Here is a 7763-nt window from a genome sequence, read left to right as displayed (position 1 = left end):
TTTCCTCGAGATACATTTTTAGGATTTTCAGGTCATTACAGTGAAGAAACCCAGAAACACTTTACATACAAGAAAATTGACTACATGAGTAGTAACTTAAGAGATCTTAGAAAAGAAACACCCATTATCTTTTTTAAGAAATTAAGAAAAACTACCTTGGATAAGGAAATTCTTTAATGGGGTTTTGACCATATTTTCTCCATTAATAGAAATCAGAAGGTGGTCTTCAATCTTTCGTCTCCCAATATTTTCTTCAATCTTCACTCACACCACAGTCTTCTTAATCACTTTCTTTTTACAACACAACTGAAAATTCAAAAAAAAAAAATATATTACAAGGACAAGAATGAGATAAAAATAGATCGTTCATTAAAATCACTTTTCAAACAATGATTTCATACCCACCTTCTTTTAGTGGCTTGAGTTTTAGTTTTGGTTTATCTTGAAGAGTTATGTGGTAGACCCCAATATCGTGTGGCCCAATTGACCTGCATGTTTTGAGTATTTAACTTGTACAAGGATTCTATACAATTAAGGACGTCATTAAATTAATGTTAAATTTTAGTAATATCGGAATTAGAAATACTTTTTAGGTTTTAGTAGGAAACCTTGATGGATACGAATCCTACTAAAAAAAGAAATATAGGCCCTCTATTTCCATCTATTTAAGTGGATCGACACCCCATAATAAAAGTGATACATGCATACACATAGGGTTTTAAAAAGTGGTGATCTCCATCAATCACTAGAACTCTAGCCGATCCAACATAGAGAGGAGAGAAAATGTGAGTCTGAAAAATTAAAGAACACGTGAAACAAATGTTCACGATTGGGGATTGCGCACATCAGATCATTGGCACGTGGATTACAAAAAGGCACATCTCCAATTATATTTGGATCATCGATTTCACTTATGGCACAAGGTACGTACCCTAAAATTTTTGATATTTAGGAACATGAATAGATTTCTTGAGATATATGAATGATTCTTGATCTTGGAAATTATAGACATTAGTTATGTGAATAAAGATTTTGTATGTTGTAAATCTCACTTGTGGTATCGAGCCATAGGTTCTTGAATCTCTATATCTGGGATTAAAGTCTATTCATGCATGATTGTTGCCATACTAGCTAGACTTATTTTGAAATCGTATAGAAACTTTATGATTATTAAATCCATACTCATAGATTCAGATTTTTGTTTTGGGTATTATACTCATAGAATTTGATTTTCGGTTTGGGTATTATACTCATAAATTCAGATTTTTTGTTTTGGCTACTATACTCATAGATTTTGATTTTCATTTTGGATATTATACTCATAGATTTTGTTTTTAGTTTAGGGTACTATACCCATATATTTCATATTTCGATTTTGCTTGGGACATTCAAACCCACAAATTTTAGATTTCGAATTTCATTTGGGTTTCATGAACCCATTAAAGTTTCAAATTTTAGTTTTAGTGTGGATCTTAGAAATTCATATTTTTAGTTTTTCAATTTGCAATTAGCAAAACTTGTAGAATTCATAGTTGGAATTACCAATAACCTTATTTGAATCATTAAGTAGTAAGATTACCCATTATTGTTGATTTCCTTATTGCCATTGTTTTAATATTCCTTGCTCATTAGCTTTCCATAATTGTAACCTTACACTATAACAATTTTATGCAATATTATTATTGAAACATTTGGAGAGTAAACTAAAGGTTTAATAAATATTATCGGTCAATTCAGGTATACAAAAATTCTATTAATTTTGTAGCTGTCAAAGTTGTATAAATTAGTAAAATTTATGACATTTCTAATTGTATTAAGTTTTGGTCATCGGGATGACATTAAAAAATAATAATATTTACAATAGAAGATTCAATTACGTAAATAAGATTAGTCCAAAGAAGAATTTCATTTAATTGATTGAAATCAGATTAAAGTAATATTATCTACATGACTTTAACAGAATTAAAATTAGATACCCAAAGGTAACAAAACTAACTGAATAAATTATGTAAATTATATTAGCCTTATAAGTAACCTAATTAGTTTAATCCAAAGGATAAATTTTGGCGATATTAATAACTTCATCATTATCAAATAAAAACTCAAGGCACTTATTAGACCATTGTCCTTATTTAATTTCAGTTCCCGGTTCATTGTACTATTATGCCTATACCATCCTAATCCTTATTGAATCCAATTTTTTGGAATGGTATGAGCACATCCAATTCACTCTAAGTGTTCAAGATCTTGACCAAACACCAATTTTTGCAAAACCTACGGACCTCATTGAGAACAATCAGGTAGATTATGAGAATTTACTTTTTTATTTGGAAAGATTGAATAGGCTTAATTTGATGTTTATAGGGATGATGATCGTTAACAACATCAAAACATCCCTACCTCCAACTAATAGTGTGTAGGAATATATGAAGAGTGTAGAAGAAAAGTTCAAATCTGTTGATAAATCACTTGTGAACACTTTGATGGCTGCTTTGACAACTATGAAATACGATGGGGTGCGGGAAATTCAAGATCATATCCTTAAACTATGAAACTTAGAGCATTAGAAATGAGTATGGATGAATCCTTCATAGTATAATTTATTCTCAACTCTCTTCCAACTCAGCTCAGTCCCTTCAAGATTCACTATAACACCAATAAGAATAAGTGGAACGTAAATGAACTGACTAGTATGTGCATTTAAGAAGAAATGAGATTGAGACGGGAATGAAAACATACTATTTTTATGATGTCTCAAGGAGTAAAAAAGAAAGGAGAAAAGTCAAAGAAATTGAAGAAGAACTCATCAGGGTAAGGTAAAGAGCCTGGGAATGCAAATCAAGCTCAAGGGAGAAACAACAATAATGTCAAGTACTACTTTTGTGACAAAGTTGGACACATGAAAAAAGATTGCGCAAAACGTAAAAATTATTTCAAAAAGAAAGATATGTTTCTTTTTTTGTATGTTATAAATAAAATCTAGCTAAATTTCTTTCAAATACCTGGTGAGTTAATTCATGAGTCATAACTCATATTACTAATTTGATGCAGGGATTCCTTTCAAGCAGGAAGTTGATGCAAAGTGAAAAGTCAATTTTTATGGGAAATCATCTTGGAACACAAGTACAAGCTGTAGGAACCTATCACTTGGTATTGGAGACTGGTCATCAGATGGATCTGGAGAGCACTTTTATATTTCTACTATATCTAAAAATTTGATTTCTTTATCTAAATTAGATAATTTAAGTTATTCGATTTTTTTGAAAGTGGAAAGTAAAGAAAAATTTACATTCAATTTTAGTTGAATTTGATATATTATTTAATGGTTTATATAAAATTAATTTGAATTATAATTATCCAAATTTTTATTTATTTTACATTCAAATAATGGTTTGAAACATGACTTGATAAATAAAAATGTCTCTATCTTGTGACATAAACGTCTGGGGTACATCTCCAAAGTTAGGATAGTGAGATTGGTGAAGGACAAAATTTTAATACCTCAAGTTTTTAATTCATATTTCAAGAAAGATCAAATAGTGAAATTTATAGAAAATTCTTAAAATGTGGGACTTAGGGTAAAATTTTAGAATTTATTTTATTCACTTTTAATGGAATTTAACCTAACCATTGGATTCAAAATGGTCAAAAAACATATTATAGTATGTAAGCACGCTCAAATTCGAGTTCGAATGAAAAAGTTACAAAATCCTCGATTTTCGGGTTAGACGGGTTAAAAAAATGAATTTTTGTTATAAAGAAAATCGAAAGAATTCGATCACATCATTAGGTTTACAACGAAAAATTATAAATAAAAAAAAATAGAGTATTTACTCACCACTTTCGAAGTCCAGAAAGTCGAATTATTGAAAAAAATGGAAATAACTTCAAAAATATCGATTTCGTCCTAATATTTTTTTATATAAAGAATTTTAATTTTTTTTTATCTCATTGTCTTTCCCAATCCGTCAAAAACTAGCAAACTTTTTTTAAATATTGGATTTTAACCAACTTGACTCACAGTTTCGTCGCGAACGAGACTCTATTGACAATTGACGATAAAAAAAGAATTGTTCGCGATATCGAGCTCTACAAATCCAACCCATTATTTTCTCTCTCTCTTCTCTTTCTTCGTTTATTTTAAATTCATGAGAAATATATGTGTTTGATGTGTTTAATTATATTTTATAATAATTTATATGTGGGTGAGACATTTTATCAAAGAACCCTGTGAATTTTGCTAGTTCGGTCATGTATCACTACTTGGACCCCATTTTAATCCAAATTTGTAATTTTTCAATTTAAATGATAAAATGAATTTTAAAATTTAAAAGATAATTTTATATTAAATAAATTACCTTGATTGGATAAACATCGAAAGGTTCAAAGAGTGCTAATACCGAAAAAATGAGAAAAATGGATGAAACGATAAAATGTCAAAATCACATCCGAAGGGTGATGTTTGTATTTTAAATTGTGTTGCTATGTGCGGGTCGATGAACATATATCCTGGGTTAATTTAGTTTCTATTGTTATGAGGTGACTTGCATGTTTATTTATTTTCAGTTAGAGCGAAGTGCTGTTTAAATTTCTATACTGTTATTTAATTTAGTGTAGGGGTTCAATTGCATGGTAGGAAACTAGATATCTATTTTCAATTTTATAATGTTAATTTCTTATATTTTTTCATAGAAAAAATGATATGTATTTATAGCTATTTTGTGAAATGTTAAAGAGCTTGCGAATACATGAAAGGGTAGTCCGTCATATCATCCAGAGTGATATACTATCCTGGGATGTACGGTAGGGACAACCGTTATGGGACACATATGAGAAAAGTGTCACAACTGAAATCCAGATTAATTCATTTTTCATCTTTTTCAGTGAACATGTAATGTAAAGGTGGTGAGTCGTACACAAGTAGGGATGTATAATTGGAATCATATGCATACTTGATAGGCATAGACGAAGATGGTTAGTCAATGATCACTAATAGCCTATAGTAATCAAATAATTGATCTCCATTCAAGGTCTACAGCTAACTTGAGTCAAAAAAAAATGGTCAACCAACAATGGTAATGCATCGATCAACCACAAAATCAGGTACAATGGGGTTCTACATCGATCATATCTAGAACAATCGGGTCCCGATTAGGAACTATTCAATCGTAAAATCCCAACTCTCCAATTCCACTACTCCACCATTATGTATTATCTATCTGTTGTATTATTTTGAATTATAAAATGAAAAACATGTTTATTATTTTAAGTTTATCAATTAGAGTTGTATAAAAAAATGTAATAGTATGAGTATTGTTGATTAATGTAATGTGAATTTTAACGGTTTAGTAGCTCATCATTAACTATCTGTACCAGTTAATTGTAATTTTTCTTGTAAAACTTTGTATGTATTGAAATAATTGAGAATGCTTACTCGTTCATGCTAGGAGAGGTTATTAGTCAGAATAGTTTGTTTACCTACTAGGTAACCCGTGTTACTCATCATTTCCTATTCATTTTTTTAGCTACAGATCCTACATTTGACGAGATTGGTGTAAAGCAATCTACTGAGGATCATATGGTGGGTCAGATTGATGACCAAAGTCCATTACCTGGTAAGCACTAGGACTAGACCTACTAGCTTGCTTCAGTTTCGTCCATGTTATATCATAGGTTTTTGGTTGAGCATTAGGATTTTGTTAGTAAAAGAAAACTATAAAAATCCTGTATATTATATATTTCTTATGCACTCTGATCTATCTTACGTTAGTAAATGTAGTTAGACTTCCGCTACTTATTTATTTGTGTATATATATATACATAAATTATAATCTATATGGAGTAGTGATGTTGATTCTACCCATTTGTCTTATAGTACATCATCTGAAGGTAGCTCATTGGAATCTGCTGTTTTGTTATTAATTGTGTTTCCCTTTATATAAATAGATCTTGATCCTTTATTTGCTCTAAGGCTATCAACAAATGCTTATTAGTTCGAATACACAAGGATTCTAATGTCGTGAATCGAAAGAAGAAGAAAGGGTTGGTTAGGTCTCTATCTTGTGTCATGTCTATGTCATAGGTTAGATCAAAGCACAAAAATAGTGTAAGACCAAGGAATTCTTTGCTAGGTGATTCGATCATGTCTTGGTATCTTTCTCTTGAAAGCAGCAAGTTGTGGTTCCCAGATCAGGTCTATTACCGTGAGGTATCAACCATAGATACATTATTTTAATTATGATTTTATATTTTGGTTGATTACTATTGTCTTTTATAGTTCTTACTTCTAAAAATCTATTCTTTTTCAGTTGAAAAATCTATCTTTGAGTTCTAAATGTCTTGCTTGAGTTGTGATCCAGAGCGGTGTCTCGTTCAATTAACAATGTATGGTGTCTATGTGGTACATCAAACATCGAAGATAAATCTTTCTTTGAGCTCTAAATATCTTGGAACTCTTTTTTATGATATAAGCTTAGATGCTTGATGTGTGGCACTCAATTGTTGATGCCTTGTTCTGTTAGAAAATTACTAAAAACTTTGTTCTTATCTTCTAGTTCAGCATGAACATGTTGGATTTATGTTGTCTTGTTATGAAGCCGAGCTTAGTTATGATAGCCCCACGGACACTTTTCATGCAAGGTATCACGCTATATAGCCTTCTTCAAACTTGAATCCCAACAACTTCAAGTGGCCTATGTTGTTCTACTTTAACATGAGTTACGAATTTGGCGTTGTTTTCATGTTTACTAACTGATTTATAAAGGCATTATTACCTTTTTGTGATCTATTAGTGAGAATTTGGACCTTTATTGATCTTCGGGTGGTTTTTATTTTAGGTATCCACCACATGGACAGCGGACAACAATGATAGAGGTAGGTGTGCAATGGAATAGGCTAAGAGCACCGCTCCTTGATACTCCTGCACACTATCTTCATCAATCTGATTGTTTAGATGATTTACGCCTTGGTGATTATATTGAGATTCAATGGAGAAGAAATAAAGAATTCCCTTACGGCGTGTTTTTGAATATTAAACTCAGTTCTCAACTTTTTATTATAATTGTGCTTGTTTACTAACCCAATTTATGAATCTTCCAAAAGTTGTATTTTACGAATCGTATTGATTGAATGTTTCGATTGATGAATCTCGTATTTTAGTTCCTTTATTGTACCAAAATTTTAAACCACTATTTGTGCTAAATGTAATGATCCCTTTTTTAAATTATAAATCCAGAAAAATAATTTTTTTTATGATAAATCCAAATAAACGATTGTCTAAGACAGTCTTTTTTTTTACGATCTAAAACAGTCGAGTTTTTCAATAGTCTAAAACAGTCATTTTTTTCGACGGTTTAAAGCTATCGTTGGTTTCGATAGTCTAAAATTGTCGTTGTTTTCGACATTTATTGGTAGTCACAATTTAAACGTGACTCCTTTTAAAACGACTGCTCATGCGACGGCAAGAGCGTTGTTCTTTTCAAAAACGACTGTCCAAGACAGTCGTTTATTGCGCATTATGACGTAGTGAACTATCTCATTATTTGTAAGATTTAATCTATTTTTAGGTTTAGGATTTTATATGAGCATAATCATAATTGTAAACAATTACTAAAATTGCTTGAACGAGTGTTATAATGTTGAGATTATAATTTGAGCCAAACCTTTGTAATGTTTGAAGAGTGTTTTAATTATTTTGAGGGTGATTAATAATTTAAGAAATTGGGGTGGAATAATTAAAATGTAAGGTGCCAATAGTAGATCTC

The 7763-nt window shown here is 30.5% G+C and overlaps 1 pseudogene; it reads left to right on the top strand.

The window, feature by feature from the left end:
- Nucleotides 1-2426: 2426 nt before the first annotated feature.
- Nucleotides 2427-7077, top strand: LOC147410186 (F-box protein At2g32560-like; annotated as a pseudogene).
- The last annotated feature ends 686 nt before the right edge of the window (nt 7078-7763 follow it).

The sequence above is a fragment of the Akebia trifoliata genome, chromosome 2 (genome assembly GCF_017979445.1).
Source record: "Akebia trifoliata isolate Shusen 1 chromosome 2, ASM1797944v1, whole genome shotgun sequence".
NCBI lineage: Eukaryota > Viridiplantae > Streptophyta > Magnoliopsida > Ranunculales > Lardizabalaceae > Akebia > Akebia trifoliata.
Note: the sequence above shows the minus strand (reverse complement) of the source record. Positions and strands in the feature narration are given on the sequence as shown.